A 9,650-nucleotide genomic window follows, 5' to 3' on the forward strand; every position below is an offset into this window, starting at 1 on the left:
TAAAATGAATTAGGAAGTATTGCCTCGTCTTTGATTTTTTTGAAAGAGTTTAAGGAAAATAGATATTAAATCTTCTTTGAATGTTTGTTAGAATTCATTGGTGAGGCCATTTGACATTTACTTTTTGGTAGTTTTCTGATGATTGTTTCAATTTCCATAATGCTGATTGGTTTTTTAGATGTTCCAGTTCTTATTCATTCTAGGAAGATTGTATTTTTGTAAGTACGTGTCCATTTCTTCTAGTTTATTAAATTTGGTGTTACATACTTTTTCATAGTATTCTTGTTTGATCTTTTGTATTTCTGTGGTGTGTGTCTTAATTTGCCCTCTTTCATCCCTGATTTTGTTTACTTGTATCCTTTTTGTCTCAATTTGTCCTTATGATACTATCTCGCTATAGCAAATCTCTTATTTAAGCTTATAATGTCCTGTTCTTAGTAAGGGTTGCACTCCTCTGCTTCTATCTGCCTGCTATTCATCCTACTCATAGTTATGTATTTTTTTTTGTCATTTTGTTTTAGATGAGCTGACCCCTTTTAATATTTCCTATAGCACAGGCTTCATAGTGGAGAATTCCCTCAATTTTTGTATGTCTGGAAAGGTCTTTATTTCTCCTTCATATCTAAAGGACAGCTTTGCTGGATACATTATTCTTGGCTAGTAGTTCCTTTCATTTAATAGTTTGAATATTTGATTCCACTTTTTTCTGGCTTATAAAGTTTATGTTGAGAAGTCCAATGATAATCTAGTGGGTTTTCTTTCATAGGTTACCATCTTCTTTTCCCTGGCTGCCTTGAGAGTTGTTTTTGTCGTTGATTTTTGATCATTTTAATACAATGTGTCTTGGAGAAGGCCTTTTTGGGTTGAAAATATTGGACGTTCTGTTGACTTCTTGAATTCCAAATTCCAGCTTATTCCATAGATTTGAGAGATTCTTGTCAACTATTTTTCTGAAAATGCTTTCTAATCCCTGCTCCTTTTCCTCCTCTTCAAGAATTGCCATTATTCTTATATTTCCTCTCCTGATAGTATCAGCTTGTTCTTGTATTTCTCTTTCATTCTTTTTCATTCTTCGATTTCTCTCTTCTTCCTTCTAATTTATTTCTACATTTCTGTCTATAGTATCACTGATCTTTTCTTCTATTTGTTTGACTCTATTTTCCAAGCTTTCTATTTCATTTTTCAACTCTTGCAATGTGTTCTTTATCTCCAAGCAATCTATTGTTCTTTTTGAGGTTTTCAATCTTCTTGCTAACAAACTTATTCTGCTCATCTAGTTGTTTTTTCAATTCCTGAAATTGTTGATATGACTCATTTCAAAAGTCACTGAGTTTTTTCAGAAGTACCATCCTGAATTCTCTGTCAATTAGGTCAATTCTATGTCTTTAAGCTTATTTTCTGGAGATTTTTCTCTTTCTTTCTGAGATGCCTTGTCACCTTAGTTGTTCATGGTGTTTAATGGACTATTTCTCTGCCTGGGCATTAATGGAAGTGTATTTCTTCTATTTTTCCAGAAAGATGATTTATTATATAAAGGTCTCTCTAGCCTTTTGTAAAGAAGGCGTTTTTCTTTTGGTTTCTAGTAGGTGGCGTCTAAGCCTCTTGGATCCCTGCTTTATATAAAGTCTTAATAATGCCTTCTTTTTCTTTTAGACATTCCAATATGCTTGCGACCCTCAGACTCAGTCCCCATCAGTGTTAGCAACAGTTTTGGTAGCATTTGCTCAGATTCCCCCAGGGCTCCACAGTGTTCCATCTTGGAGGATATGGGGGAGGAGCCTTCTGGGTTGGGGGATTGGGGCTGCGGCTCAGCCTTGCATTTTGCAACCATGACTGGTAATAATCAAAGTTGCTTCTCTGCTGTCCCCACTTCTCTGCTTTCTGCCCTGATCTCTGGGTACTGCCACTGCATGGAGCTCACAGCTCTCTCAGGGAAGGTTTTTCAGGGAACCCGCTGCACCTTCTCTCTTCCCCCCTCCTCCTGTAGGGATCCCACACTGTGAGAGGCAGCTTCTTTCTTTCTCCCAGTCTACTGCTCGACTCCTCAGTTTCTGACCTGTGATAGCTCTTATGCACAGATCCCACACTCAGATGTGCTGGTGTGCAGGTTGGGTGTTTTGGGTGTTTTTTTTTTTTTTTTGGTTGAGTTTTAGATGTTCAGCATATTGTTGTTTCAAGGAGAGAGATCTGGAGACAACTCTCACGCCACCATGTTCTGACATCCTCAGGTTTTCATAGAATTTTAAAGAAAATATTGAGAGAAGGAAAGTAGAGAAATTGGGTATGAGAGGTGATGGGTGCATAAAGAGAGCAGAAATAAAAAAGGTGATTTTGAACACCCTATTAGGAGAGGAACACAGGTTTATCTTGGTCATCAAAAAGAAAAGTACATTTGCTATTAGCATTGAACTCACTGAAACACAAGGCTTTGTGGTCCAGAGGAAAAATAACCTAGGTGGTAGTTTTTTGTTTTGTTTTGTTTTGTTTTAATTTTCCAACAAGGTAGTGTGGATACAGGGTACGGGATAACTGAAGCATGTCTCCTGAATCTATATATTCTGTTTCACAGTTCATGAGGACTTTTTTTTAAATAAAATAGTCCAATTTTTTTATGAAGTTATAAACAATTTGTGAGAGAATCATCAAAATATTATTTAGTGAAGAATAAATAAACTCTAATTGTATTAGGAGATAATTCTCTTATCTCAAGGTCTCTCTATATCCCAATTCACTGAACCAATTCTATGGTTATTTAAGACCTCAACTCTTCTCCAAAGAGAATTCTGAATTTTCACAAACTCTAATTCGAAATAGATCTTTCCATAGCACACCATACTGAGAGCCTTTGCTGTCATTTGGAGCTACAGAAGATTTGTATCTATTATCATGATGCCAATGTTAAGTCCTGAAAAAGAAAAGCACTTTTCCAAATCTCAAACCTTAAATATTTTTATAGGCACAACAGGTGGTAAAGTTTAACTCGAATTATTCATGAGAGGCTGGCCTCCCAAGGAGAAATTAGCGTTGCAGAACTCCTAGTAGAGTGATGCAAGGGAATCAGGACTGGCCCATATGATAAAACAACTGTAAATGCAAGGCTTGGACCCACATACCCTGTCTTGCCAGGGGAATAACTGGTGCTTCCTTAACCAGGAATAGTGAGTAGAAGAAGGCTGACACCAAAGGTTCTGATGCATCTCACTGCTATTGATAATAGATTATATTCGGAATGATAATCAAAAGTATAACTGAGAACCAAGCAATCAGAACAAATGCTGGGGTAGATAGGATTCTATAGAGTGATATCCTACTTTCTTTTTACCCTTATGACATCCACCCAGTAAGCTTCAGATTGTGTATGAGATTGTGGGATATGTCTTCTGTCTAGTGACCTCCTTTCCTTTCTGAAACTGGGGCACTGGAGTGCATGATAAATTAGGCATTGTGTTTAACCAGGAGGTGTGTGTGAGCACTTTTTCCTTGTCATTAGGTGCAAACAAAAGTACATGATTTTATGACCTGAATAAGACTTGGTCACTACAGCCACAACTTCTTTTACTTCCTGCAGCTCATAACTCAATTGATCACTTTCAATAAAATTTATCTCCCATCTTAGTTTCAGAACTATCACACTGCTATTTTATACATCCCTTTTAAGCCTCTCTTTTAGTTTTCTTTAGACTAAAGATGAAGAATCTATACTCTTTTCCTGTCAGTTATCCCCACTTGATGTCCTACAGGCATCTCAGATTCATTAATTTAACCAGACATTACCTCAAATCTCATTCTGTCATCCTTCTCTATATATGTGCACTGTCATCCATTCAACTTTTCAGTTGGAAAACTTAAAACCATCCTCTTCTCTTCCCTTCTCTAAAATCTATTCACTTTCTGAGCACCATCTATTCTATTTTAGTCCCTGAAACTGCTCCCCTTCTTTCTAATTTTACTAAACAATATCTCACTATCTTTTACAGGATTACCTTATTTTATGTCTAGAACTGTCACTCAATGATCTCCTAGCTGTTAGCCTACAAATCATTCTTCACACTGTTACTAATTTGGTCGTTCTAGAGAGAGTCTAATAGTGTTTTTCTTACATTGAAAATTATATCATTCTTCAATCCATCCTTCACTATATAATCCAATTTCTTCAGCATACTATATGGCTTTTTAAGAGTGGTTTCTGCTCAACTTATCCAGGATTGTTACTTTGGATAATGATAGCTAATGTAAGAAAATTTCAAATAGAATTTGAAATTTTTGAAATTTTTGAAATTTCAAATAGAATTTGAAAATTTCAAATAGAATTTGAAATTTCATTCGCAATAGAATTTTAATTCTCCATTAAATGACTATTGGAGTGGGGGTTTCTGGTCTGTAGGCAGCTATTATCCACATGGTTCCAGGGCTACAAGATCCTTCTGTTTTGTAGCTCTGCCATATCTGAAGTATCATCATCTTCTTCATCAAGGGAAGGAAACAGCATGGTGAAAGTTCATTTACTTCTCAAAATCCTTAGCTTTGGAGTAACATATTTGTTTCATCTCTCATCTATTGACTAAAATTCAGTCACATGGCCTCATCCTAGATGCAATAGATTATAGTCCTAGATATCCAGTTCTCAGCAACAATTCTATACTAAGGAAGAAGGAATACAAATGATGGTGAACAGTTCATTGTCTCGGCCTCAAAATGAGAAGTATTTCAACTTCCTTTCTTATTCCCTCCTTATTCCTTTCTTATTCCCTCCTTATTCCTTTCTTATCCCCTCCTTATTCCCGTACTGCTGCCATACATAAGTACTTGCACTCTCGAAGTATACCCATAGCCTCCCTTGGTATACATTGCTGTCTTTTGCTCATGGCTATCTTCTACTCTTTACAAACTTAGATGAGTAATCTTTTCCCGTAGAAAGCCATCACAAGCCTCTACTTTCTGAATTAATATCCTCCCTATGTGTTCTATATTTTTCTGTTGCAATACATGCTTGAAAAATCCTATTAGGACCGGTTCTATGCATCTTTACTTAAAAATGCCCATTTTCTCTTTCTCAGATGAACCTGAGACACATGGGCATTGAAAATGATATTTGGCTCATTTATAGTGGCTCTTATTACAAACTTCTGAAGATATTTTTGTTAAAACACCAAGACTGAGGATATTATACATAGTTATCATACATCTTGTAATATATGGTTGTTAAAGAGGGACAAGTTTTTTTTTTTAATCTTTAGTGAAAATCCCTAGAAATGGTATAAAAATTACTTGTTTAATTAATTCAGTTCTTTCTGGACAGACACAAAACAGCATCACTTAGCTTCCCTTGCAGTTAAATGTTACCATATAACTTAGTTATGACAAACAGAATGTGATGTCTGTCAATTCCAGGCCTGACTCGTAAAAACCTCCCATATGCAACCCTCTTATCCCTTACCCTGGAAATAGAAAAGTACATACATATGCAAATACAAAAGTAGGCAGGAATCTCCTAGAAGTTCTCAAGAAGATTTTCCCTTAGCCAAATCTGGGTAATATGCTCACATATACAATGATCACAGGCAAAAGAGACTGGTGTCACTATGATTGTCTACTAATAAAAATTAGTTTTTTGGTTAGGACTCTCCTTCCATGAACACATTGCTCACAAGCCCTGAACAAAAATGGTTCATTACCAAGTGGTTCTCAAAGTGAGGTTCATGGAACATCAGCAGTATCACATGGGAACTGTTAGAAAGGCAAATTCTCAGGCCTCAACCCAGACTTACTGAATCAGAAACCCTGGAGATGGGGCCCTGAAAATTGAGTTTCACAAGCTTTCTAGGTGATTCAGATATACACTTAAATTTGAAGCTCACTAGTTTATCATATAAAAGTAAATACTGAGTTTTGGATAGGCAACCAATAGTTTCTAGCGGCCCTCAACCTTTTTGGCACCAGGGACCCGTGCTCCTATGAGACTCTAATGTATGATGATCTGAGGTGGACCCGAGGTGGTGATGCTAGCACTGGGGAACAGCTGCAAATACAGATGGAGCTTCACTTGCTCTACCACCATTCACCTCCTTGCTGTGAGGTCTGGTTCCTAATAGGCCACAGACCCATACTGGTCCATGGCCCGGAAGTCGGGGACTATTGGTTTATACCATACCTAGACATTTTTTAAAAATTAAAGATGATACTTTTCTCCATAGACCATAATAAAGTGAAAGTGAAAACAATTCAAACAAACAGACAACAACAATGACAACTCCCCCCGCCCCCCGCCTCAAAAAAAACCCCAAGAGCTGTGGTAAACCCAAGGACAACAAAAACACAGAAATGCATAGTAGGGGGTTAGACTTCAACAAATTTAAGAAAATGGAAAGCAATAGCATATGTGGTAAATGACTTTGGAAAACAGAGGAAATCACAACTTAAAGTGGTAAGAAGGTATATAAAAATAAGGAGATCCAATTTACCTTTACAGATCCCCCAGAAAGATGAGGACTTGGTGATGTCAAATTCAGAGGAGGATAAAGTCGAAAATTAGAAATTAAAATGAAGAATGTATGAAAGCTTAAAATCATAAAGCTATTTACCCACCCTCATTTACTACCCTCATGGAGAAAATGTGGCAATGGTGTATATTACACTAAGCAAAGCATGGAAGATTTCTTCTGTAAAAACAATAAAAAAGTATCAGGATTCAAAAACACAATATCCATTAGAGAAACAGAGGTTGAAAATAATCTTTTATTTTGGAAGCTACTGGATCTCTACAGTTTTCCTACCCCTTCTGCAGCAGAAGATCAATTGTCAGGAAGCAAAACCCCAAGCAGAAGCTTCTATGAGCACTGGAGCCCTAGGGCATTTACTGTGACTACCGCATAATGTTATGAACTGAATGTTTGTGTCCCCAAATTTCTTATGTCAAAGCCCTAAGCCCCAGTGTAAAGGCATTTGGAGATGGGTATTTGAAAGATTTTTAGATTTAGATGAGGTCATGAGGGTGGAATATTATGATGAGATTAAAATCTCTGTAAGAAGAGAGAGATAAGAGCTAATTTTCTCTGCCATGCCAGGACACAGTGAAAAGGCTGCAGTGCAAGCCAGGAAGAGGGCCCTTACCAGGAACCAGATCTGCTGACACCTAGATCTTGAACTTCCCAGCCTCCAGAACTGTAAGAAAAATATGTGTTGTTTAAGCCACCCAGTCCGTTATAGCAGCACAAGTTGAAGAAAACTGATATTAAGATCAAAGATAAATTTTAGCATCCATCAAGAAGAAAAAACTAATAGAAGATTCCCACTAAAATCTGTGCTCATAAAAAGTTATCACCTCATAAAATGAATCAGAAGTAGTCTACCATGCAGAACAGAAGAGCACAAAAAAACTTGCTCCTATTGATGTGTTGCTGGATAAGGGAGCATATGTATACCTATACCTATAACTATATCTATCTATATATGTGTGTATACGTATATATATGAACATATATATGTATATAAATTAATTAAGCATTAACTTTAGACAAAACAAACATTATAGGGAAAGCATTACTAGAAGGGAAGAGAAACACTTGATAAAAATAAAAGATCAATTCACCAACAAGGTACAACTTTTACATTTTGCCTAATCACATAACCTCAACACATGTGGGAAAAAAAATCAAAGAAGAAATAAATTCATAATTACAGTTGAGATTTTAATAGTCCTCTGAATAAGTGACAGAACAAGAAAACAGAATAACTGTGCAATTAACAAATTGAGCCAATTTTTTAAAAAGCACTGTATTCAGTTTAAGACTATACCTATTTTTCAAGTAAGTGTAAAATATGTACGAAAATTGGCTGTATACCGAAGGGCCATAATGCAAGTCTCGAAATATTTCAAATTATTGAAACATGTTCTTGGACCACAATACATTTTAATTATAAATAATTAATTATAAATATTTAATTATAAATAATTAAAATGTAACTAGAAATTCCCATCTCCTTGGCAATTAGGAGATAAACAGGTGTCAAAGAAGAAATCATAATGAATGGTACAGTAGGACTTTTTAAATGAGGTGAAAAGCCCAAAAGTCAAAAGTGAAAAACACAGTAAAAGATGATAAAAATGAAAATTTATGTATCCTGAAAACCACTTTAAATAAGTTAAAAATCTAGAGACCCGCTGGGCAAAAGAATTGTACCTTACTTAACACATGAGGGATTCAACTCCACAATATGAAAAAGTATACTAACAAATCAGCAAGGGGGAAAAAATGCAAATCCCACAGAAAAATGGGCATTAAATATCAGACAAGTCACAGAAAAAAAAATGGTAAATGATCAGTAATCACATTTAAAAGTACTCAACTTATTAACAATTACTATTTATAAACAAAACAAGAATAAGATAATCCTCACCAATCAACACAGCAAACATTTAGAACTGATATTATAAAATTGGACAGATGTAGAAAACAAGCACTCTCATACTTTATTTAAAGAATACAAGTGTTTTTTTCTGAAGTTTGTACAGAAAGATATGTGAAAGAATGGTGACTACAGCATAATTTATAATAGCGAAAAACTGAAAACAAGTATACCTAGATTATTAGATCAATAATACAGTTATGTATTAAAGGCTTGGAGATTTCTAAGATGCATCATCAGAAAACAGTTTGTATGAAATAATCATATTTACATAAAAGTATTATGTAGATATATATACATATTTGTATGGTTAAAATTAAAATTACAAACAAACAATAAATCAAAACAAATGGAGACCAGCCTTGAAAATTCCCAGAGTAGACAAAACCAGTTTAGTCACACAAATCTATCTTAATTTAGTTTATTTTGCAAGACTAACTTGACCTGGATCATTTCTTGTTTGTACCTCTGGAAATCATAAGCAAAATTTGAACTATTTCCCAAGGCTGATAAGAGGTAACCCCTGAAAATTCTAATATTTTAATCAATCAATATAAAGAATAAACAGTCACTGATGTCTCCCTATATAAGCTGTTTATTAACAACATACTCCTGAGCCTCATTCCATGCTCTGGTTTAGTGCTCCCGGTTTGCAAACTGTCTTTCTGGTGTCTACAAAATAATCTTTTATTAATTACTGCTTCAGTGATTCACTGATTTTACTTCTATTACTTCTAAACTTTTGACAGTATAATAACATTTACTGAATGCTTACTCTGTGGCATACATCATTCTAAAACCTTTACATATTTTATCTTCCTATATCTTCATAAAAATCCTATGATGTAGATACTATTTCTACTCTCCCTTTACGGATTAAAAACGATGCACAGAGATCGTCAGGTAGCTTTCACAAGGTCACACGGATGATAGTGATGAGAAACAATTCAAACCAAAATGGCTTGGTTTTCTTCCCTCTATTTTATTTTCTGTATGTTTCTTTCTCTAATCTCCTCTCTTTCAACCCTCTTCTTAATTCTCTCATCTCTCTACCTCTCTCTTAGTCAAATCCTCAAATGTCTTAGTCAAATCTTCTCTTAGTCAAATCTTCAAAAATCTTCATGTGGTTAACAGGGGAGATCGATGGGGAGGGAAGAGTACGATTCACATTTGTTCTCATTTTTAGGCTTTATTGTTTGGAAATTGTGTTACTTTTGTAAATAAAAATTTTTAAAGAAAAAAAA

This window comes from Pteropus vampyrus, unplaced genomic scaffold (genome assembly GCF_000151845.1).
Source record: "Pteropus vampyrus isolate Shadow unplaced genomic scaffold, Pvam_2.0 Scaffold97, whole genome shotgun sequence".
Taxonomy (NCBI): Eukaryota; Metazoa; Chordata; class Mammalia; order Chiroptera; family Pteropodidae; genus Pteropus; species Pteropus vampyrus.